Genomic DNA, 25,402 nt, shown 5'->3' on the forward strand with positions numbered 1-25,402 from the left:
AATTATTGCATTAAAATATGGGTTTGGCGCCCTTTTGAATTGTGCACCTGAGGCAGATGCCTCACTGATGTCATCTGGTCCTGGCCCTGTGGCCACGCATGCAGCCACTTAGTCACTGAGTATTTATTAGCAAACAAACTCAAAAGTGACGTGTGAGCTGTTCTGTGCACTTGATGAAGTTCCAGGCCGCTGTCCACTCGGTGAAAGTTCTCCAGAGGCAATTTTCCCAGACCCCAGAGGCAGGATTCTGTGACTCTCAGCCTACATCACACAAGGAGAATCCTCCAAGTTCATGGCTGTTTACACAGGACCATTTAGGGGATGGCCTCAAGCACCAGTCTCAGGGCAAGGCTAGAGGCCTCGTTAGAGTTTTACACCCTATTACAGCAAGAGTGGTAAGTGTCTTTAAATTTTGTTTTTTTCGAGGAGTGGGTGGGGCAGAGGAAGAGAGAATGAGAGAGAGGAGGGAGAAACTGAAGCAGGCTCCACGCCCAGCATGGAGTCCAGCACGGGACTCGATCTCACAACCGGAGCCAAAATCAAGAGTTGGATCCTTAACGGACTGAGCCACCCAGGCAGCCTGTCTTTAAATATTTTTAATCAGTCCACATTTCTGAACTTTACTTGTTACCAATTTCAAACAATCATCATGCTATTTTAAGTTTTCTGTTTAACCAATTAAAAAATTCATTTATAACATTCACTTTGCTAATTAACAGAGCCTCAGCTATTGACCAAGAAAGACATGGATCATGGCCCCTCTTGCGGAGGCTGTTTGGAGTGTTCTGATGTAACAAGTCGATGACCCTTGGAGTGAGGCTTGCTTTTTAGGTCAACCGTAGAGAAGCTTAACCTAACTGGCAAATCTATAACATCCCACCATCTTTGCTTTAAATATGTTGAATTACAGACTCCATAATAATCCCCATGGTGAATGGACAAGAGGATGATCTGGTTTTCTTCTGTCAGTGTATCGGGAGTGTGGGCACCTAGGTATTAGGCCAATCCAATCTGTCTTTGACCAGCAGAGTTCCAGGGTTGGGGCACTCTCCTGACCCTCGTTGCCCTGGTAGCCCCTCTTCCTTGCTCAACGACTACCACAGGAGCATCTGAACTTGGCGGTGCCAGAAAATCAGATCGTGAACCAGAGTGAGTGAGTGGAGACAGGCCAACCACCTGTATGCAACAACGGCAACACAGAGTATGACAAGTCAAGGGGTCACAGGAGGCGTTAGCCAACAGAGCCCATTGCAAGGGAAGTATGGGAGGCTCAGGGTACTGGAATCTGAACAGGATGAGGGCGCCAAGCCAAGGAACCCTCACGGAGCCCGAGGTTGATGTGACAGGAGAATAAAGATTGTGCTTCAATCCTCCCACAGCCTAGAGTACAGACTGGTACATGGCAGCATGAAGCCAGGGTTCGTGGGGTGAAGAAATCATGTTGACTCTTCAGTTCCCAGGAGGGGAGCTGAGTGAACATCACACAGGCCTGGTGCTATTCAGCATACTGGACGGGACCCCCCATACCAGATTTAAGAGACAGTCCCTGGAACTCACTTAACACCAACCTCTGAGATTGTGAGTTTGTTTTCTAGGGATCTGAAACTTTACCCTAAAAGGGAATGGCAGGAATAACTTCTGGCTAACCAAAGACACCAGTTTCCTGGTAGCCAGTTACAAGTTAGCCAGTGTGTTAGTGATGGCTGTTAACATTAATTAAGCCTTTGCTGTGTGCTGTATACAGCCGTAGAGTTTATATGCATTAGTTTATCTCTGTGGTCCAGATAAGAAGACTAAGTAAAGGGTTAAGCTGCTTGCCTGAGTTTAGTGGCAAAGCTGGGATTTGAACTGGGTCCCCTGTACCCCAAACTGTTCACCTGTGCTCCCAGACTCTACATCGTTGCACGTGACCAACAGCACTGAGGAATTTCTCCGAAAAATGCACTGTCTTCCTTTTTACATGAGAGATTTTGCTGCTCTGCTACACACGGACTGTTCTCTGCTGTTGCTGAGAAGTAATGGGGCGCTCCTGTTGAAGTGTCTGACTTTTGGAGGGCTAGCAATTACTTTATAAACTGGGGCAGCTGTAAGCCACGCTGGAAGAGCTGTCCCTACCACCAGAACAACCTGAGAATGAACCAAGTGTCGAATTCTCACCCCAGTGCCTAGCCGATTGTTCATCAGAAAAGGGAAGCTTCAATGAATGAGTTTAGAGCTGCCTCAACATGCGTTCACATCCTTTGTATTGTTCTACACCCAGATAAACGCTGCCCTCGTTTCTGGCTCACCTCCTGCTTGTTGGAGGAATTCAGAACACTTAGTTTCTTTCATTCTCTAGATTCTTTTTCTTTTTTTTTTAAAGATTTATTTCTTTATTTGAGGGGTGGAGGGGCAGAGAGAATCTTCGAGCAGACTCCCCGCTGAGCATGGAGCCTCATTCCAGGCTCCATCTCATGACCCTGAGATCATGACCTGAGCCAAAACCAAGAGTGGGACGCTTAACTGACTGAGCCACCCAGGCACCCCTGATTCTCTGTTTTCTTAATAATAAAACAGAGTTTTGACAAGATTTTTATCCCATAAAAAACTTTTTTTTTGTTGTTATCCATTGTTTCTCTAATCCTCCCTTGAGGGTTTGGACTATTTTGCCAGTAGAATAAATTGCATGTAAGTGAGATTTCTTTTGATTTTTGATTTTTTAAAAAAATGAGTTAGGGACATTTAAAATTGCCAGTATGACCTTGGCCGAACATGAGAATAATATGATAAAAGCATAGCAGTGCTTTCGTTTGCCCACCACCATTTTGGATGGGCATATTATTTCTATTACAAGTCTTGCAATATGGACTATGCTAGCCTAGAAGTCTCTGGACTCCATGTAGGTAACTGTGGGATTAAATGATCACAAAACCTCATGTTACTCGTAAAATTCAAGGAAATTTATGTCTTCCTGTAAATTTGGTTTCCCCCATTTTATCAAGGAAGAAACAGAGGTCCATGACATCTCAGTGGTTCATGCCACAGATTTCTGGTGAGCGCGTTGCAGGATTCCAAGGGCCCACACACCACAGTTTCTGGGCTTGAATACTTACACAGAATTTATTTTGAAATGAATAAATGATGATAACATTAGTGATGATAACCTTAGGAAATCATTCACTGCAAAATGTCCATCTTTAGAAGATCGAGTAGTACCTTCAAAGTTAGGAAGCAATGGCGCCATGATGTTTAGCCACCGTACCTGACCATCCCCTCACCATGCAGATTTCTGGCTTACCACTGTGTCTCTTTCAATCTGAGCACCTTTACAGGTGCCCTACGGAACCTTTGCTTACCTCCCTTTGTCATCGTCCCTGGACCCAGGAGCCAGAAGACGTGAGTGCTGTTTTCGGATCTGGCTGTGTGGCCATCTTACAGAACGGTCAGGCTCAAACCAAGCAATATGTGTGAAAGCACTTACTTGCGCTCCAGAAACGTGAGGTGTTGCAATTAGACCCAGCAGGTTTTAGTTCAAATAGCTATGGCATTAAAAGTTAATGAATAAGTGATTGACTAGGAAAAATATTTGAGGTAGCATTTTACTTTCCTGAAGTGATCACATCATTTATCTCCGTTTTATCCGCGCGATAACAAGATTGGCCATGTGGGAAGGTGGTACAGGCATAATTTCCTTTTTTTTTTTTTTAACAGCTTTTAAGAGGCAAGAAAACATTTATTAGAACATATGCATCTGGTGTCAATTTTCCCCACACATTTTATTATGGAAACTTTCATATGGAAACGTTGAAAGAATTTACTGAGAATACCCATAAACCTACCACCTAGGCGCCACCATTAACAGTTTACTGTGCTTGCTTTGTTGAGAATATCCCTATGTAGCCATCCTCCCATCTATTCATTAATTTGTCATATTTTTAAAAAGATCTTATTTATTTGAGAGAGAGAAAGAGAGAGTAATTGGGGGGAGGGGCAGAAGGAAGGGGAGAGAGAGAAAACCCTAAGCAGACTCCCTGCTGAGCATGGAGCCCTACACGGGGCTCGATCCCACAACCCTGAGATTATGACCTGAGTCAAAATCAAGGGTTAGATGCTTAACAAACTGAGCCATGCAGGCGCCCCTAATTTGGCATAGTTTTAAATACATTTTGAGGTAACTTACAGACATCAGTAAACTTCCCCCTAACTGGCACACATACGATTAACTAGAGCTTAGCGTCTGCTTACAGTATTTTGTTTCTCTTGATGTAAATGGGATCCAATTTAATGTCATAAAAATCACAGCACAGTGTGATATTTTTTGGTTTGCTTCTTTGCTCCCGCCGCAAGGAGACCCTCTTTTCAAGCTCAGTCTCATGCAGAAGCTGACACGTGAAACACACTGGCAGAGCTTCTCCGGATGAAGCAGGCATGGGGGCCGGGAGCACCAGTCCCCAAGCCCCTTGTGGAATTATTACAGTTTCCTCATGGCACGAGCCTCAGTTGCATTGTCTATGGAACGGGGCTTTGCAAAATAGCTGCTTCCTCAGGTTCTTCCCAAGCTGCTGTCCACTCTCATTCAGTGATGCCTACGGACTAAAAGCTTTGCAGACCTCCCCCATCCCAAATCTTCAGCTGAAAGCTTTCTCTTGTTTCCATTAGCTCTGTGCAAGAAGTCCCATGTAAGGCTCTGGGTCTGAATGCCCGAGGTACGATGCACACTTGGAAGGGCTGCCTGTGGAATGGAAGAAAACTGGAAAAACAAGAACCTGATCTAGGTGGATGGCCAATCGCAGTAGCCCGAACATGCAGGTGGGTGTGTTGACTTGGGGTGCATGACCACAGGGTCCATCCTCGGGGGCCTCTGCCAGGTCACAGCTGAGAGCACCTTCCAGGAATTTCGGTGTCCTGCTGAGAGTGAAGTCTGCTTGGGAGACTTACTTTCTCCTTGTACCTGGAGACACAGCACTCTTGGGGGGCGGGGGGCAGCGCAGATCCTTCACTAGTTGGGCAGCAGCCTGGGTGTGTGGGTGAGTCTCTGGCAGGTGGGTAGGACCTGAAGCTGGGACCAGATTGGCTGGAATCACCCAAGCCAGAGAACTAGGAGAGTCCAAGCCTGCACCATGAGAGGTCTGGGACACATGGAGGTCATTCTTACTAGGTAGTAAACACCGTGTCGTAAGCTCTGTGAGGGGAGGACTGTGTCTAAGTCAATCTTATGCCCAGGGCCTAGAAAAGTCAATAGTAAGTAGTAGATAGATGCCTGAATAAATGTTTCCTGAGGGAAGGAGAGAGGAGCGGAAGCGGGAAGAAAGGTGGGATGGGCCAGTTTCCCTGAGTTGTAACTGCCTCCCGGCCAGCATCCGCACCATTGTGAAAGGATTGTCATAGACAACTTCAATCGAACTTCTCCACCAATGGCCAATGTTTTAAACATGTTTTGACCATGATTCACAGTAAAAAAAAAACTCTTTAAATGGTGACCCAGTATGCACATACACACTCACAACACACACGAAATAAAGCTTAAAATGGGATGGGTTCCAATAATTTTCATTCCATTCCCCTCAATTCCATTCCCTTCCCCAAACACTGGCTTGTAACCCACAGACTGAAAAATGCTAGGGCCAACCCCTTTGATCTCTTCTGGGACATTGTTCTTGTAGCGATCACTTTCCTTTCCAGAATTTGTAATCTCTCTCTCCCGTATGAGAGAGGTAATCATCTCTTCCTGCAAACATATCAGGGTTATTCTGTTTTATAAAAAGCAAAGACAGTTCTTCACTTGACTTTGCTCCCTTTCTAGTGACAGCTCTTCACGACGCCTTCCTTTTATAGGACTAGCGTATAAATAAGTGATCTATACCTGCTGCTCCTTTTCCATCCAGGCTTTCCTTCCCTACCCCACAACAATGAGTCCTCTTCCTCCACCATTTCTCTCCAAGGATCCGAATGACCTTTGGCTGTGCAGATCCAGAGCTGTTCTTCTCCCTCCTCCTCCTTTGTCTCCTTCTTTTCTTCTTCTTAATCCCTACTCTTCTTGATTGGGATACTTTGGAACCCTGTTCTCTTAACACGGGTCTCCTGTCTTGATATGTTGTTCATGCATTCATTTACTTATTTGATTGGCTAGTCATCATTGGCTCAAGGGACATTTCAGCGAGCGACATACGGGCCTAGGTGCTAATGGGAAAACGAAGATGAATAAGATACGTAATTCCTGCCCTCAAGCACCTCAAAATATAAGAAAGGCCTTGGATTTACACAGTTCAGTGCCCAGAGCTAGAGGTTGGAGGGCCACTTGGATGGTGGAATGTGGTGAAGAACTCAGCTGTTGGACCTAGATTTGGATTCAAATTTTGGCTTTGCCAGTTTCCAGTCATCCGATTTAGAGCAAATTACCTCACTTCTCGAAATGTCTGCTTCCTCTTCTGTCCATGGCGACCGATATTCGTGGTGCTTCCCATAGAAGTGCCATGAGGCTACATGAGCTCGTTGAATTCTCACAGGTTCCTCTGAGGTAGGTACTATCATGAATCTCATTCTACAGATGAGAAAATTGAGGCTCGGAGGGGCCATACTGTCCCTGAGGATATGAACCGAGGCATTCTGACTCAAGAATCCGTGATTGCAAACACAAAGGCATCTTATGTCTCTGTGTGTCCCAGAGTCCCAGATGAGTCTTTAATGATGCAAGACAAGAAACTAGTTTTATCAGTATTTGCAGAGGTTACCTGATTGATAAGCCGGGAGACCACTTTATTCATTTAGTGTTCTAGAAATGAGGCTGTGCAGCTGCATAGGATACATTCTCCTGGGCAGATAATGGGAACATCAAAAAATAATAACGCTAACTACCATCAACTGGGCATAGGTTGTGTGCCAGTCAGTATACACATAGGGCTCATTGTATCTCACAGCACTCTGAAAATGTCATTAGCCCAGCTTTACAGAGAAGATGATGACTTTTTATTGAGTACATGGTAAAGACTCAATACATTTTAGCAAATACTGCTATAATTAATATTATTCATAATTGCAGTGGCAGCAGTAGATGATGTGAAGGAATTTTCCTGGTATATACCAGGTATATACCAGAGACTGGAAATGAACCCAGGTCTGAGTCCAGGGATAATATTTTTCATCATTAACTTCACAAATTTGGGGGTCAGAGCAGCTTTAGACAAAAGGGACCGAGTGTCCCTGCAGAATATTTCCTCTCATTTGAACTCCTTCTATTCCAGGGGACCATGTCTAGGAAAGAATGAGCCTTGGTCATTGGTAACAATTGGATTCTTTGGATGGTTGCGGGTGAAAATGGGTGGCAAGGTCCCGATTGATTGCTTTTATTGTTTTTTCCATCAACTACTCAAAGTTCCACTCACTCATTTCAGTCAGGTCACACTCTGATTGAGTGGGTTATAGCTTTCTTTACGGTGGTTGAATCTAGATCTTTCCTTTGGTGAAATGTCTAGTACTGGTCCCCTTGCCTAGAGTTGGAACATATTATCCTTGTATCTGGATCTTTTATGCCATTTCTTAGGACAAGATACTTCTTCAGAGGTCTCAGGTTATATAGTACATGTGGGGTCTTCAAGGATTTCTGTTGCCAAGAGAATAATTTTCTACCCCAGGCTCCTGTCTCTGGGGCAGAGGGATATCAGAAGATCACTTCCAGGTGATGAGAGACCCTGTGGTGGAGAAATGCAAAGGGCTTCATAACTGATTTTGAGAAATTTGGGCTTTTGTGGTGAGCAGGCAAATGGAAAGGAGCTGTGTAAGATAGCACTGAAGTTGGAGCTTAGGTCACTGGGGAAAATGATGGTAAAATGGCAGAAACTGAGAAGTAAGGAAGAGAAAGAAATGGTCTCAAGATATTTTGGAGAGGTGGGTTGGGCAGGGTGGGCATAAGAGTACAAATGGAGAAGACGAAGTAAGTTTCAGGGTGAATTTGTAGTGTGGCTGTCGTAAGTCAACTTATTTCACTCGATGTATTTTTCTGCCTTTTTACGGCTGTTAGAGTAAGCAACTTTAACTTACACAGTTAAAAATATGTGACAAAGTCAGTTCATATATGTATGTTCATATCCATATGAATTTATACCAAGGAATTAGGGTTTTACACATTCATGCACAAATACGTAAATATTTACCAAAACTCCTTTAAAAGATTAAACAAGATTTACAAATATGAGAGGAGAAAATTGAGAAGCTGACGAAAATGAAAAATTTCAGCTAGCCACAGTAATTAATTAAAAAATGCCTTAAAAATGTAAAAATGTAATCAATGTATCTGAAAATTCTTTTCAGAATATCAGAACAAAACATTCAATTTAGTAATACAACTGCATTTTGTTATAGGTATATTTGGTATATGAGATTTTTTGTGTGTTGAAAATGATTTACTCTACAAGAAGTCAGCTATTCAATAGGACTCGTGGCTGGAGCAGGCAGCTTTGATAGGTCTAACAGAAGTCATGAACTAGTTGGCAGAAAATCAAGTCAAGAAGTGAAAACAGAACGGGAAGCTGTTGTTCAGCCATCTGAACTGGTGCTTCAACCACGATAACACGTGACGATCAACACAACCAACAACAGACACAGAGCAAAGCCGACCGACCATGTCCCGATCAGCATTTAAGTCACAACGTTCTCAGAACTCCTAGGTGTTCGGCAATGTGAGGGGTGCTGAGGCCGACGCATTAGTCGTGAGTGACATGTGCATGCAGAGGGCAGTGTGAGGATAGATGTGAGAATAAGGAGGTAAAGGAGAAGAGGGCTGAGGGCAGGGCCACTGGAAACACTTCCACTTCAGAGACGGGGAGAGGGAAAATAAAGAGTTGGGGCACTTAGAGAGGTGGAAGGAATGCAAAGTTGCAGCCCTGAAGAAGCCAAGAATTTGCCAGGTTCATCAGAAGGGGCCTTCTGTTGAAAAGGGGAGAGGGTCACAGAGGATGAGGTCTGAGAATGCATGGTTGGGTATGGCCATTGGGTGGTTGTGGGGACAGCAGTCCAGAAGTCAGGACAAAGGAAGTCAGGGGGTAGGTGAGTGGAAGGTGAGGAGGAAGGCTCCTAAGAAAAGTTGATGGTGGTGGGGGGTGGAGAAGGAGAGACAGAGACACCGGGAGAGAGGGGTGGGGGGAAAGAGGAGGAAGAGAGAAAGGGACAGACAGAGAGAGAGGGAGAGAGGGAAAAAGAGAGAGGGGGAGGGAGAGAGAGAGAAATCCATCACGTGGAATCTTGTTATACAGGTTTTTTTTGTCCCCCCCGTTCTGAGAAGGCTAGTGTTAAATTTGGTGCCGCCAAACGATGTGTGTGCCTGAGCCTGCCCAGTTCTTGGCATCTGAACGCCTTGAGTCCAGTGATAGGAGGCAAGAGTGGAGGGGACAGGGCAAAGGCAACATGGCCCCATGTGTGTTCTGCAAACACCTGTCTGCAGGATGTTACTAGATGTTTGGTGAGCAGGGCACTGAGTTCCGCCCTGTCTCACAAAATGATTTTATCCCTCTCTGTCCCAAAGGAGAGGAATTATCTGAACCGGCAGGCCTGCGGATTCAGCCCTGCTCATTGCTCCGTGTTTCCACTCCTTTTCTGGTACATTGAAGCGCTTATTTTGTTTCTATGCTGTACTATGCCTTCTTTATTTCCTCAGCGTATACTTTGTTTCTCATTGCTGTGTATTATGTACTATAGGGAGATGAGTCTGGGATTGAACCAACTCTGCCATTTGGACCATAAATCCTAGGCAGAATGTGTGACTGCAGGGTGCATCTTAGAGTGTCACATGCTAGGAAATCTCCAAGGGGAACAGTCCATGCACCGTTTCCCAAATGTATGGGATCACGGAACTCTTTCTTCATGGTCTCTCCTATTCTGTGAATCACACTTTGGGAAGCTTATAAATGAGATGGTGGAAATGACCAGAAGATCCTTTAAACAAATTGTATGAAGTATTTGAATTGAGAGTGGGAGGAGGAGCAGCCGCTCCAGGGAACTTCTTGCGGCTGAGTGTGCAAGGAATGACGGTGCTTCTGGAAACAGGCATGCCAGGAGGCTGTGTAGGGGGGTCTGTCAGCCTCCTTCTCCAGGAATGTAACTGGAAAGCACTTTATTTTCTGTAAGGCCTCGGAGCTCAGATTCCTCAGGGAAGGGCACCAGCCTAAGGAGGACCTGAGTGTGAAGCGGGGAGGAGGCAATTCTAACGTCCTGCCCAGGGGACTCTGGGTTCTGCTTGCTGTAGCGAAGGAGTTCAAACATCCTTAAGCACTGAGGGAGGATGCCACTAAAAAAATACTTTTAGAGGAGAGGGTGCCTGTGTGACTGTGACCGCAGTATATGGTGCTTCTCCACGGCCGTGGTCTAAGGAAGAGAATGTTGCCTTCTTGCTCGGACAGTGGTGGCGGAGGAGATAATTGTGTGGCTATTCATCAACCTACCGGTGTAACAAATACTTATGGGGCTTCTGTTGTGTGTTTGATCACTCAGTCACCAGGCAGGAGAGCAGTTGACACAAAGATGAAATAAAAAAGCAGTTGCAGATCTCACACAGTTTAAAGTCCAGCAGAGGAGACAAACGGACAAACAGTTAAGATGCAGTATGGTGGGAACCCCAATACAGGAAGTTCAGGGAGATACAAGATGCATGGGGGGCACCCAACTCGCAGGTCCATCCAGGATGGACTCAGGGGATAGAGTGCTGTTCAGGCTGAGGGCCAACAAGTAAAGGGAAGCGTTTTTAAATTCCAGGCACAGAAAATGGGAGTTTTGAAGGTCTTCCAACTAATCTGATGGAGGATGTGAAAAACATTCCACAGGGCTGGAGTATAGAGCTCTGGGTGAGGGGTCCAGGGTGGGATTAGGGGAGTGAGAGACAAAGCGTGAAGCAGGCACCCAGATCCTGTGGGCCAGAGGTCCTCAAGTCTGCCTGCATGACAACGTCACCAACAGGGGCCTCACTCCCAGCCTCGGGGACGTCTGTGGTTCTCTTCCTGCACTGATCATGTGTACTTTGTACTTTTCTCTGCCTCTCCTTCACTTTCCCAACCTTTAAATCTCTCCTTCAGAGAAATGATGTATCATGTCAGGAGCAGGGTTTTAGGTGATGCTGGGGGTGACCAGGACCTGGAAATATGAACTGCCCACTGGAGTGGGTCAGTGTGGGGAGGATTGCTAGTCCTCTGGGTGGGTACTGTACTGAGAAATGAGGGTTATGGGAGGCAGGTGGGCCGATCAGGAGTGGCCTACAAGGCGGCGGTGGGGGGGGGGTAGAGATAAAGAGGACAGGTAAAAACCTGACAGCAGGGAAACTTAGAACAGGCAACAGGAGGAAATCCAGTGAGGTAGCCATCAGCCATGGCCAGGAGGGCTGCCCACAGGACCATGGCTCACTGAGGCACCTTATCACCAGATCTGGGCATCACACATGTGACACGCAGTAAGTGCAAGAGTGTAGCAGAAAGTGTGACTTGATGTTGAGTCACCCAAACTCCGGAACTTAGGCTGCTCCCAACGTCTCCTGACTCCACATAGCCAGGGAGCCAAACACAGGCCAAGCCTGCAGGAGGAGGTCCGGGGGCCCCGCTCTGGGGAGAGGAGGAATCTTGGTCAGGGAGGTGGGTAGGGCATCACCGTATCCATTTTCAACTCCCACATCTTGGTGGATGCCACCCACCTTGACCTCTTACCTGTCTTCTCTATGCCTGGTTGACCCTCCCTCTTCCTTTGGCTCTCAGCCTAAATGTCACTTCCTCCGGGAAGCCATGCCCAGCCCCCTAACCAGGCCAGGAACCTTTTTCTAGTTCTCATGCCTCTGGGGCTCTCCTCCCTAACCCTCGGTCCCCGCACTACAGTGATTTGAGCGATTCCTTACGCCTGTGCCCCGTACCGGGCAGGGAGCTCGCTGCAGGCAGGGCTCTGTCTGCTCTGCTCCCCCTTACACTTGCACTGCATGGGACAGAGTGGAACCCAGCCCCAGCCCCAGCAGGACTCTCTGAAAGAGTGAAGAAATGAATACTCCCAGAGGCCGCAGGACTTCTCTTAGATTCCTAGGCTGCCATTTCCACAGGCATCAAAATAGCTGCCCTCTTCTCGTTCTGCGTGTGTGTGTCACACTAGTCCCCCCTTATCTGACGTTTCACTTTCTGGGGTTTCAGGTGCTCGCCGTCTACCCCAGTCGGGAAGCAGGTGATCCTCCTTCTGAGAAACTGGCAGAAGATCACGAGTAGCCTACCGCTGTGTCGCAGGGCGAACGTCACTCACCTCACTTCATGCCATCACGCGGGCATTTGAACATCTCACATCGTCACAAGAAGGGTGAGTGCAGTCCAGTAAAATATTTGGAGAGAGACGACGTTCACATAACTTGTATTGAGGTATATATTGTTATAACAGTTCCATTTTATTATAGCTGTTGTTAACCTCTTACTGTGCCTAATTTACAGATTAAACTTTGTTCATAGGTTTCTGTGTACCGGAAAGGACATAGGACACGCAGGGTTCGTTCGGCCCTATCTGCCATTTCAGGCATCCCCTGGGCGTCTGGGAACGTATCCCCTCAGGTAAGAGGGGACTCCTGTATCTGCGAATACTTCCGAAAAGGTATCTGTGTTCCCCATTCCAGCTGGGAAGGTCAGGTTGCAAACATGACATGATTTTCAAATCTTCAGCTGATGGAGCCAGGAAGCAAGGGGGCGTCAGCTCCCCTTGGAGCAAAGCCCCCTTTCCGCACACGCTCGCTGTTTGTTGCCTGAAGTGCTGACAGCCATGCAGTGCTCAGGTGGAGGGGATGCTGATGATCCAGGTGCCCCACGCGATTACGTTTGTGAAAAGTGATCTCCTTCACGAGGCAGCAAGCGCGTGAAAATGAATGCTGCCGTCAGGCCAGCGCACGGAGCAGTTGATATTGCTGTGAAAGCTCTTTGTTTCTCTCTGGCATGCGGATGCACAGGCTTTGATGTTAGAATTTTGGCTCATTAATAACTAATTTACATTTCCCAGACAGCAAATTGTGATCTGACACAAATTTATAAAAGAACTCCAAATGGTGAAACTCTCTTATACAATGAGTCCTTTGTGAGGCTTTTTTTTTCCTTCCTAACTTAAGGAGTTTGTGATTAAAATTTTAATGCAATCATTGAAATCTCATGGGCTACTTAAAAATAAAACACCATGTTATTTCCTTCCTCTCGGAGATCATGACAACTGGCTGCTCCTCTGTGGGCGTTTTACAATTGCTTTTTCATCTGCTCGGAGCCTCAGATAAAGTAGGTTGTCCTCCGTGAACCAGAGGAAAGGCATGGCGAGGCAGCGCGGACTGGAAGCAGAAGGCAGGGGTGCTGTGCTCTTCGGCTTCTTGATGCTTCTGTGCAGGTGACAGCGATGGCCTATTCGGCCCTGGATTGTCCTGCTGTCTCCGGGAGCTCTCAGAGCTGACTCTCACTGCTTCCGGGTGCCGCAAAGCCTGAATAGGTCATTCTGGAAACAAAGATGGGCTGATCAGAGCCCTCCAGATAAAGAATTCTACATAGGTTTGGTTCCTCTTGCCTACATCTTGGAGGACCAGCTGCCTCATGGAAAACGTGGCAGGTTTTTGTTTTTGGTGTTTTTTGGATTTTACCCCGTGTGTTTTGGAGAGACTGTGGAGGTCAAGGGAAGATGCAAATGAGCTTTGGGAGGCAAATCTAGGTGCATCTTGGTTCCGCTCCTCCCCCCACCCCCATCTTTGCCAAAAGCTTTGTCATCCCGTGTGCTGATGACTCACAGCGTTGTGGGGGAGGCAGGGCAGGGCTCCTGTCCTCCTGTTGGAAGGAGAAGATGCCATATGCATCCAGTCACCTGGAAACCCCTTCTCCAGACCACAAAGGGAGGTCTGTGCCTTGGGAAGGAGAGGAGGTCGACCTGAAAGTGGACGGGGGAGCTGGCCCCCAGGGGGAGGGCAGCGGGGTGGGGCTGGGGGAGCAGGACACTGGGTAGCTCGACCACTTGCATCACTCTGGCAACAAGCTCTGTCTACGGAGTTACTCTCTGCTTGGAGAAAGGGTTTAGGGAACGGCCATGGGCTTGTTGTGTGGAATGGAAACATACCCGGAATGAAAAGATTTTGAAACTGGCACCACTTGAGGTCAGATTTTCAATGGTCACACAGCATGAGCCAAATTGACTCCACGCAGAGAAGCAACAAGCCACCCCAGTTCCCTATATTATTTTAATAACAGAAAGAATGTATTAGGAATTCCAGGCAAGACCTCCACCTGGGCACGGTCCCAGATTCTAACTCATCTCTTCATGCCTTTTCAAATGAGCCTTTTACAAAGAGGCTGTTTTTCTCTCCGACGTCTTCCGGACCAGTGAAGGCATCTGAGAGTCCCCCCTCCCAGCTTTGGTTGTAGGAAGCAAGAAACCTGAGAAACACCCGCCCACCCCCAGCTCTGAGCATGGAGGCTCTGTGCGAAGTTGCTAAGAAAACTGCAGTGCTCAATGGGGTGGCCTTTTGTTTGTTAAATTAATCAAACAAGGAGGCCATCACGCTGAGGCGGCTCTAATGCCGTGGGGGCCTATGTAAGCAAACCCAAACCTCGGCCTGTAAGTGCCTCGAGGTCACACCACCAGCACACCCAGGACAACCACCCACAAACAGCCAACTAGGCTCTAAGCTGTAGCCAGTCAATGACTGCTTTACTTTGCTTCCACCTTTTCTCTAGAAACGTCACAGCCTGTGCTCCTGTCGCTGGAATGCTCCTCACCACTTCCGGTTCGGTGTGGTCTGACAGAAATAGAATTTTGCTCAAAGACACTCTTAAACATTGTTAATATGCCTCCGTTTATCTTTTAACGCGTTCAAAAACCAAGGCCTCCCCTAGGAGGTGGCTGGAGGCACGGCGGCCTTCTCCCCGGCCTGGACGTCAGGGAACGGAGCGGAGGCCCAGTCGGGTGGTTGTTTCGGTCAGAGTCCGGGCAACAGCTGAGAGTGGATGTCACCACGTTGACAAGGTCGTGGGCTCTGCCAAAGTGGCAGGAGGAGCCGGGTGGTGCCCGCAGCCTGCTCTGAGAGCCGGGAGGGAGGAGGGAGAGCCTGCGTGTCCTGACAATAATTAGGGTCTTTCTCAGCACCTAGAACATTGCTGACATTTAAAACAGAATGCTGCTGTCACGCTTGTTAATTTTACCCTCTTGGGCCCCAAATGGCTCACATAACACTTGACTATTTTTCCACATCACAGAGACCAGACTGGATTTTCTCGGAAGGCAGTCAATTCTATTCCCAGCCAGAGAGGGACCAAAAAAAGAAAAAAAATCTTCTCGCTATAAACATGATAGGTGCCGTACTCCACTTCTTCTGTCCGTGGGGAGTCTTTGGAGGCAGTTTAGGGTTGAATGCCGGTTCCACCGATCGCCTCTGGTGAGCTCGGATTTGTCACTTGATCTTCCTCATTTGTACAAAGCAGATGATAATAGCCGTTAAGCAGATTAAATGCAAAGTTCTTAGCTCGTAGCCTGGCACACATTAAGTGCTCAAAGGGAGCTGTTGGTGTAATTATGAGGCTTTCCATGGAGTTAGGCAGTAGAAGCCTCTGGAAGTGGCGTCCTCTGAAGTGATCAAGCAGAAACATTCTGAGCTGCTCCCCTTATTGCCACTTCCGGGGAGATGTCGCCATTGTTATGGCAACCGGATATCTGGGCCAGGAGAAATCCCTGTTGGGCTCTCTCTGCCTGAGGTGTTTATGGCAGAGCCCGTGGCCCTCGCTCTCATAGGGAGAGCCCATTCTCTTCAGCACGTCAGGTATGGAGAATAAACTCCTAGAAAGAAAGGACCTCATATGACTTTTTGCACACCATTTTATCCCCAGCAACACTTGGCATATTGTGGGCACTCGTGGATATTTGTGGAAGGAAGTCATGATGGATGGGGCAGAAGGCAGAGGGCCACGTGGCTGTTCCTGGGTCAGACTCAGCTCACCTTCTGCCGAGCACAGCGCAGGCAAGCAGAGCTCGTGACCAGTAGGTCCTGACGTGGTTCTTAGGAACCTGACTTTGGGCAACCACACAGATACAAACTCAGGTCTCTTTGTAATTATTCAAAGAAGCAGATATCTTGGAGCAATGACTTCTCAGGATGTAGAGAAATAAGAAACAGGTCCAGGTGAGAACTGTATCTTGGTTATACTGCGTAAGGGTTTTTGCTAGTGTCTTAGGGAGAGAAAATTTAGGATCAAGTTCTGCTGTCTAAGAATCTCTAATAAAATACTACACAGTTCTTATTACAGAGCATGAGCCAGTCACTCCTTACTGTGTCTGATTGTCAATTGCATAAGGTCTCCGGTTACAGACTCCCTTGGGGGTGCTGACTATTTAAGCCAAGATTCTGATGCTCAGATGGGTCAAAACTAGGGGGTCTTACAATTTTCATTCTGTTTTGGTGTGATACGTGGTATCGAGGCCTTGTCAGCACTCAGTGATAATACCATGTGTTCCGCTTGGGCTTTGTTAATCTAAATTCACTTTCATTTTAGCCTCCTGTCATTCACGAGTAGTTAGCAGGACAGGTAGGGTGACTAATACTAGCCCGATTTTATAGTTGAGGACTGCAGGCTTCGGTTTACCGTCTCTGTGAAGGGCTGGACGCAGGCTTTGTCTGCATCCTCCCAAATCGTGGTTTAAACCATCTGGACTACAGACCTTGTGCCTTCAGTCATGTCACGGGCCACAGCTCCGTCTTTTAGACTGGTGAGCGGGTGATTACCGTCCGAAGGAAGGACCTGGGAGGGGATTATGGTAACACCTGGTACAGATGAAGGTAAGGAGGAAGGAAAGAACTCTTCGACCACCATGCACACTTACCTTTTGCGTAAGCAGCTCTCTCAGCATCTAGACGATCCGGGACCGTGGGGGCAGGTGGGAATGGTCTGTGAAGAGCAAAAGCAGCAACTGTGCCTTGTCCACTCTGTTTGCACATCCAGAGCCAAAGAATGTGGGAACAGGATGGTGGCCACGGCACCAGGTGACAACGCAGCCATCACAGGCGTTGACTTTCATCAGCTGACTAGCCTGTCTAGACAGAGAGATGCCTTGCTGTCTAGACCATTTGGTCAGTCCTGGAAGGACTTGGCCGTCTCAGAGTCAGCACGAAGCTGTGGCTGACGGCTTCTCTAACAGCTCTGGCTGGTGTCACGGTTGGCTGAGGGTCCATCAAGGATGCAAGCCTCGTGGCTTCCAAGATGTTTATGGTTGGCTTAAACCTGGATTGGCTGGAGCCAGGAGGGGGATTCTCACAGGAGCTCTTTGCGACTATACAATGTAGGGGGGTTGGGGTGAGAGGGACGGGCCGCAATTTGAGCTTACAGTGCAGTGTCATCTCGCGATGACAGGAAGGTGTTTTTAATCATGTGTAAGCGCCCTCACCTTGGCATGTGAGAAGCATTAGGATCTTCCGTCACCATCAATCTTGCGCTGCCTTGAGGTGAGGGCTGTTCAGGAGCCAGCCTGACGCTGTGCCCAGCACCTGGGGAGAGCTGTGTGTGGCAAGCAGAGAGCAGAGGGCTGCCGGCTGCTTGTTTCCCTGTTCTCATCAAGCCCATCTGTGACTTCAAGCAGCTTCCCATCACCACTCCCCACCTACCTTCCTCCTCCCTTGTTTCCCTGATGTGAAACTCAGAAGATGAACGGTCATGTCATTCTTCGATTTGGTATCTTTGAAACAAATCTACTTAGATAGCAGATACATGTACCAGTTTATTTTCTGAAGTGGACTAGACCCATTAGACAAGGTGTTGTTTTTGTTTTTAAACAATGAGGGTACTCTCTGACTCCTGGAGGCCTGAAGTGAGAGCACTGGGGTCCTCCTTTGCCACTTGCTGTCTCGAGCCATGGCTCAGTAATGTGAACTCAGAGACTGTAGAAACAGAGGCTTCTCTGTGGGCTTCAGAGTGGCCTTGGGAAGGCCACTGTCCTGCTATTTTGGTACCACACTTATCACCTTGTTTCTGAAACTAGATTTCTTGGGAAATCTGGGAGTCATTTCTAGTGATTTCTGGAAAGATGTGCCTCTTCATGCAACCATTCTGATAGATTGTATTGACCATCTTATGTACAGAGAAGAACAGGTTGGAGTAATAAGAAATGGCTCGCTGGGAGTCACAAGGCTCCTGATCTAGACGACAATATGGCCTGGAGGAGAGAGGATGGCCTTTGGAGTCAGGCAGACCAGGGGGCAAATCTTAGCTCTCCAACTGGATGACCGGGTACGTTTCTGTTTTCTTGTCTGTGAAATGAGGCTGTAACAGCTGCCTCGTAAGGTGTTGGTGGGGATTAAACTGGGTGAGCTAGTTGCTCTTCCTTCCCAGATTGCTGTCTCTAGTGTCGCTAGTGCACACCAGTCTCCTGGATTTCAGACCTGATGCCCATGCAGACTTTCTACCAGCACGTCCCAGGCTGAACGCATCCTTTCTCTCCCTTCTCCTCCAGACCCAACTATCCCCCTCCTCCTACAGTTCATTTCAACGGAGGGTTTCATTATTCTCCATTTTCCACACCTGCCACTCAGAGCCCCCTCAAGTCTTCCTTCTCCCTCAGTCTGAAAAATTCCATCAGTCACCAAATCCTGCTAATTCTGCTTCCGCTATCTCCTTGTACTCTGTTTCATCCTCTCCACTCAAGGCCACTCTTAATCTAGTTCCTCGTCGTTTCTTGTCTGGATTACGGCAGTACCTTCCATTTTAAATTTTACACTACCGTCAGAGTGAATTTCCTGGTGTCACATATCTCTGTACAAGCCTCATCGTTCCCTGCATGAAATTCAGGGGCAAGTTCGGTGTCCTTGAGCTGGGAAGACATGCTCACCATGAGCTGTGTCCCTCCATTCTCTTTAACTCTAGCCCTCGCCACTGCTGTGTTCTTGCCCTAAGTTGACACCGAACCAGAGTCCTCCTGTTCTGCGGGCACGTCAGGCGCTCTCTGACTCTCCTCCAGGGTTCTTTCTGCCTGAATTGCTTTTGCACTTCTCGTGCACCTGGCTGACTTCCCTACCATCATTCAAGAGTCAGCTCTGGTGTCACCTTTTCTTGGAGAAGTTTCTTCAAGCAGGCTTAGACCCTTTCTTTTTGTACCACCAACATTTCATCTATTTATGTGTTTATGGTCATGGATTTTTCTGAACTGCCTTCCCGAGAGGGAAGCTTGGCAACATCGGCCCCTGCATAATGCGAAGCATGGATGGACATTAAGTTTATTTCTGGAATAAATGATTGAAGGGTATTGAAGGTGACTAGTACAGAGCCTGGTTTATGGGAGGTTCTCAGTAAAAGGATCTCTCTGATTTTGCCACTAAACCGCTAGTCGACTTGGGGGAAGCCAATCACCTTTTTGGAACTTGAATTTTTTATAAGAAAATAAAATTCATAGGTAATTTAACACAGACACATCCATACATATATAAAATTTCAAAAAATCAACATAGTGTAAATCTGTAGTAGGAAGAAAGGAGTGGAAAGTAATTTGTAATAAAATTTCACACACAATGACACTAAAAGACATAATGAAGGGGTCAGATGCTTGCACCTGCTTATCACGAATAAACCTGGTTTTCAGAGCAGTTAAGACCAAATTGTGCTTACACTTTTTCTTTAAATTTCTTATTTTAAGTAAAAATAAAACTATTCCATTGGAGTAACTGTGAGGGGGCTAGCTGAAAATGCAGACTGATAGAGATGTTTTTGTCTTGCTGACTAACACAACACAAGTGCCAATGTTGTTGGTGACGTAATTTTCTAAATGGATGTCCAAAATGGTAGATGACGCTTGGTAAAGTTCCAAGCAAAACATCACAATTCTTTTTTCCTTTTACTTTCAATGTACTTTTATATTCTTGGAAAATTCAGTATGTACCAAAATAGTGCCCAAAAAAGTGTTTGTATGTAAAATGCAACTAGGCACTACGTTCAGTTAATTCTACATGGGTTTTTCACCTACATGAATGTCCGGTGCCAGACAATCACGCAGAATGTAGCACAATCCGCCCCGGTGTGGGGCTATCCCACACGTTGCAGGATGCCCAGCATTCCCCACCCCCCACACAGTAAAGGGTGGTAGTGCCCAGTGTATCAATGAGACATTAAAAGATACCTACATACTCCAGTTTCTAAAATACCTTCTAAGTGTCTGGTAGGGAACCAGCTAAGCCTCTCTATCCAGCAATGAAACACTCCCTGTCTACACATCTTTTCTCAATGGAAAAAATGCACTTCATTTTTCTAAAGTTAATTATTGTAAAGCAAATTTGTTTCCTGTAATCAAAGATTTGTACATTAGAGGGAAAGCCACTTACTTTCAGTTATGAAGGGATTAGGTGCTAAGTGAATATACCAATAGAAGCAACTTATGATCGTTGGGATTTGGTTTGCATTTTCCCAGTTGCCACTTGCCTTGCATGTCATTTTTCTTGATCCTCACCCTTTATCCATTCTATCCTGAGTCATATTGTCTTTGCTTAGGAGGTATCCTGTTTCCATAGTTTCAAGATTGAGAAATTTCTTCTCATTCTCCTGCATTCTTGGTATTTATAATTTGAATTGCCTCGTGATCATTGGTTGCTTGCACCACCCCCACCCCCACCTCCTACTGTACCATGAATTCCTTTTAGATTTAATTCTTATCCCACTCAGCTGGGATTATTTTTTTCAAGTTCGTTTCCACTATTAGTAAAAACTTTGTCACCAAATTCATTGTCTACCTTAAAAGCCAGGCCATATGTGTTTTACCTTAGTATCTCCAGATCCTACCTCAGTAATCAGATACTAGCAGGTGCTCAATTAGCATTTGTCGAAGGAATGAATGAATGGAACACATGATGTGCTTCAGCCTCAAATCTCGAAAGTTTCATGAATATAAGGTATGAGGTTGCATAAAACAAAGGAATCTTCTAATTCACCATTTTTGACAATTTTTAAAAAAGATTTATCTATTTATTTGAGAGAGAGAGAACATGAGTGGGAGGAGGGGCAGAGGGAGAAGGAGAGAGCGAAAATCTTTAGCAGACTCCCTGCTGAGTGTGGAGCCTGCCCTGGGGCTCCATCCCATGACCATGAGATCATGACCTGAGCCGAAATCAAGAGTTGGACCCTTAACTGACTGAGCCACCCAGGTACACCCATTTTTGACAATTTGAAATTCTATAATGTTGAGTCTACTTAAAAGGAGCTTAAATGTTTGCTTCTACATTGGGTTCCCCTCTCTATTGGTGGTACCCACCATTCTACCAGGGTCCCCAGCAGGAAATTCGGGAATCTTCTTTGACTCTTTACATGTCACATTGACCAGTTGCCAAGCTTTAGTTTACAAAGTCTCTCAGATCTGTCTCTACCCCACCTCTACTCAAATAATTCTGTCATCGTATCATGCTTGAATTCTAGCTAAAAGCTCTGACCGGGGTTCTTATTTCCAATTTTTTCCTTCCAAGACTACTTTCACCATAAAGTTGATGTGCAGAGGGAACCGCCATGGCTCTCTCTTGCTTCGAGTCAAGCGCAACCTCTTAGGTCCAGCTTTTCCCAGATGTTCCCATAGTCAGACTGCACACCTTCATTTTTACCAGTCCCCCTACCTCCGGGCTGGCTGTCCTGCAGTAAGGCTCATGTCTTCACCGCTCGCTGTACCCCTTCTTGCTTTTATGACTCTCCTCCACCACCTCCTCTCCTGCCTGGAAAACGTCTTCGCTTCATATCCACATATGCTCCTTCTATCCTTCTGCAATGCTTCCTTGAGACTCCAGCGTATCTTGAATTCTCCTGTTTTGGTGTCCCATCGGCAGCCTTTATTATGTACTTGAGCACTTTATAACTTGCTACAACCCTTTGCTTTGGATACTCAGCTCTTCATAAGACCATGAGCCTTTTCTCAGGGACTGGTGTTCATTTTGTTTGTAAATGACACCAAGCTTATCACAATGCTGGGCTGTAAAAAGTGCCCCACAAATAAGTTATATCGAACATGTGAATATGGTTGCGGTTTGGGTGCTTAGCTAACTTTTTCTGTAAAGGGCCAGATAGTAAAAATTTTAGGCTTGTGGGCCTTAGGGTCGCTGTCACTACTAGTCAGCTGTGCTATTGTAGTGTGAAAGTAGCCATAGGCACTGTGTAAATGAATGAGTGCAACTTTGTTCCAATAAAACTTTATTGACAAAAATTGATTTGACCAGCAGAATGTTTCCTGACTCCTGGCTTATCGTGTGGTGTGAATGAGCCCCATATCAAGACCCCCTTTGGGTCTCTATTGGTAAGCTTAGTTGCAGTATGAAAATTTCTAACTCTGGCTGATAGCCTTAAAGAGAGTGCATTGTCACCGTTGGAGAACTGATCAAAGCAGAGGGACACCAGGTGTGGCCCTTGCAGATTGTGTATCATACAGCTCCAGAGCTGCCACGAGGACAGCCCTCTTGAAAAGCCACTTATTTCTAGGGCACATGAGTCCCGTTGTCTTCCCATCGTTAGGAAAGAAGACTGCTATATGTTTGCATACCTGCCATGTGCCAGGTAGTTTATACGTTGCCCATCCTTTCAGTAAGTGAAATTTTCCTCTGAGGTACGAGTGTCATTTCCATTTTTCAAATAAAGAGACTGAGGCACCAGAAGTTAAATAATTTAGCCAAGGCCATAGATAGGACCTGATAGATCCCGCATTAGTCTTTCTGACACCAAAGTTTGTGTTCTTTCTACTCCACTATCATAGAGTTACTATCATAATAAGTCTGGTGCTGGTACATGAAAAACCAAACAGAATGTAATGTTCCTGGCAAGGCCGACTGATGGAGCAAGTTGTATTTATGGTCTTACGGTCTTAGTTGAATTTCTGCTGTCAGCTTTATTAAATATTACACTTCTTTTATAGTCATTAGAGCCTGCCAGTGAATAATGCACTGGCATTGTCAAGTGCTTCTAGATCTCAGAGATCTTACTTTGGAAAGCATCACCCTTAGACATACCAATATTTTTAGACAGTAGTAATTGTTACACAATTGTAGTCTCACTTAAGTGAAAAGGAAATTTAACTGGGAGCTAGGATAATACTTTTTCTCATTTTTCCTCTTGTCCTGTTCATGTCTGTTGTGGTAAGCCGATGTAGACCTCACCGGATTTTTAAAACCTGATCATCTGTTCTCTGCGCTGATAGCCAACCTCAGGGAAGGCCAGTGGTTCGGGGATGATGTCAAAGAAGATGAGACAAGTAATCTGTAGATCCAGATTGTATTACTAAGTCTGGAGGGGGTGGAAACAAAGGGGAACAAAACATATTTATGTCAGGATTTTTAAGCTCTAGTTTCCTAAGGCCAAATAATTGTATTTGCTATTTGTTTTGTCTTCTTGCCAACCCATGGTATAAGTTCAAATGCTTTCTTCCTTTCTTGCTTGCTGTCTTGCTTTTTCCTCTCTTTTTTCTTTCATCTTTCCCTTACTCTCTCCCTCTGTCCATTTATCTGTCTCTCTCTCCATCCATTTATCTCTCCATATGTCTGTTCATCCATCTGTCTATGCATTCATCTGTCCGTCCATCCTCCAGGGTTTAATAGTGTTCTATGGGCTGGGTTCTCTTATGGTGCCACTGCCGCCTGTCTTCTCTATGTTGTATTTTTCTCACTGGTCTTTGACATATACCTGCCTCCCCAAACAGTCATGGTTTTTGTCCCAGATAAAAGAACCAAAGTATACAGATGGTTTAGCTTCCATCGTTATGTCCACTGTTTTCTTATCCCAGCATTCCTGTTACAAAGATCATGTATCGTTAGATTGAAGATCCCAGGAGGTGCAGGAGAGTGGGAAATGAATCCCATTGTGCTTGGTGCCTTTTGTAGTGATGTCCCAAAATACTGGATTTGACAACAACAACATTCAAAAAGCACCCCACGACTGCCAGCCATAGAAGGCTGCAAATCCGAAAGATCACTATTGTCTCCTCATGCCGTATACATGCTAATGTGCTGTACTTTGAACACACGAAAACCAGGGACCTGCTGGGGGATGCTTCAGTTTGGGACTAAAAGGCTTCAAAGGCTTACAGCCTCTAAATGAGGCTTTGAAGTAGAGGGTGGTGTGGTGATGAGAGCAAGCTCACCCCTCTGTGTGGCTATTCTATTATTTCAGGCTTTTGATTTCCAGCTGCAAAGCAAACAAGGCCCCCTGGTGCTCTGACTTACCCCAGGTTATCTTTATAGACAGAAAGGGCTAAGTTTCCAATGAAGCCAGAGAGAGAGCTAATCAGCCCGGTTTATTATATATTCAGGCATCTGTAAACTCCTCCTTATTTTGATTTCATTATAATCACAGTGCCCTTTGCCATTGCTTTTGGGTGTTGTGAAAATTAAAGCCTAATGAAGTATAATGGTTTGATTATATACTGTGGTGGAAACCATTGACTGGCTGGCTTCACAGTCACGCTCAACCTTTTTACTCCTTCCTGCCTCCCACAATAGAGAGTGTACCACATACTCACTTCCCCAGGGACATTGGCAGCTGACCCAGCTCTAACCAATGACATGTTAGCCCTGCTGGCTTTTGGAAAACTTTTCTTCTTTCCCTGATAAAGGGGACATTTGAGTTGGTGTCACCTTTTCTTTTTCTTTCTTTCTGTCTTATATGCAGATATGATGCCTGGAGCTTCTGCAGCCATTTTGTGACCAGTGATGATTATGATGATGAAAAGTCAACATACTAAAGATGTTAGAGGTGGTAGAAGGAAAAGACAGAATGAGCATAGGTCCTTGAAGTTTTATTAGAAAAAGAGGTCCATATTTGTTGCAACCACTGTTAATTGGGTTTTCTGTTATTTGCAGCTGAAGGTATTCCTAACTAATACAGATACAAGAGCCAAACTATGGAAATACCAGGAGGGTTGTGTCTTGTCTTGCCTTGCCTTGCCTTGCCTTGCCTTGCCTTTCTCCCTCCTTCCCCCTAGCTTGCTTGTTTGCTCTCCTTCCTTCCTTCCTTCCTTCCTTCCTTCCTTCCTTCCTTCCTTCCTTCCCTCTTTCCTTCCTTCCTTCCTTCCTTCCTTCCTTCCTTCCTTCCTTCCCTCCTTCCTTTTGTTTTTTTACAAGTTTTACTGCATAAGGCATGTTTTAGTCACCATTTCAAATAAAGTAATACATTTTTTTTTTTCTAGAAACAGCAGTATTTAACTCTCCAGGTAGAAGACTACTGAAAACCTTAAACAACTGCCCCAATTAGGAACAGATAAATGAAGACCTTAAAAATATATAAAAGAGGGAACATGAATTTTCACAAAATCATTCTTGTGCCTAATTCAGACAATTGCTTAGAAAAGGTAGCCCAAAAAAAGAAAAAAGCAATATATGAATATATCTTCATTTAAGTACATACTCTCAAGCGAGTTTTAATAGAAAAGTGGAATTAGGATTCCGGAGCTTTCGGAGCCCATCTTCACTGTA

General features: G+C 45.9%; 1 long non-coding RNA gene across 1 annotated transcript in view; it reads left to right on the plus strand.

Annotated features, from left to right (window-relative positions):
* LOC125281822 (uncharacterized) overlaps positions 1 to 25,402 on the plus strand; it is a 220,418-nt gene that overhangs the window by 59,572 nt on the left and 135,444 nt on the right. The window contains exons 4-6 of the long non-coding RNA XR_008958150.1: positions 4,639 to 4,788; positions 12,129 to 12,347; positions 12,435 to 12,533. This is a non-coding gene — a long non-coding RNA (uncharacterized LOC125281822). The remainder of the gene's footprint in view (positions 1 to 4,638; positions 4,789 to 12,128; positions 12,348 to 12,434; positions 12,534 to 25,402) is intronic.

The sequence above is a fragment of the Ursus arctos genome, unplaced genomic scaffold (genome assembly GCF_023065955.2).
Source record: "Ursus arctos isolate Adak ecotype North America unplaced genomic scaffold, UrsArc2.0 scaffold_10, whole genome shotgun sequence".
NCBI lineage: Eukaryota > Metazoa > Chordata > Mammalia > Carnivora > Ursidae > Ursus > Ursus arctos.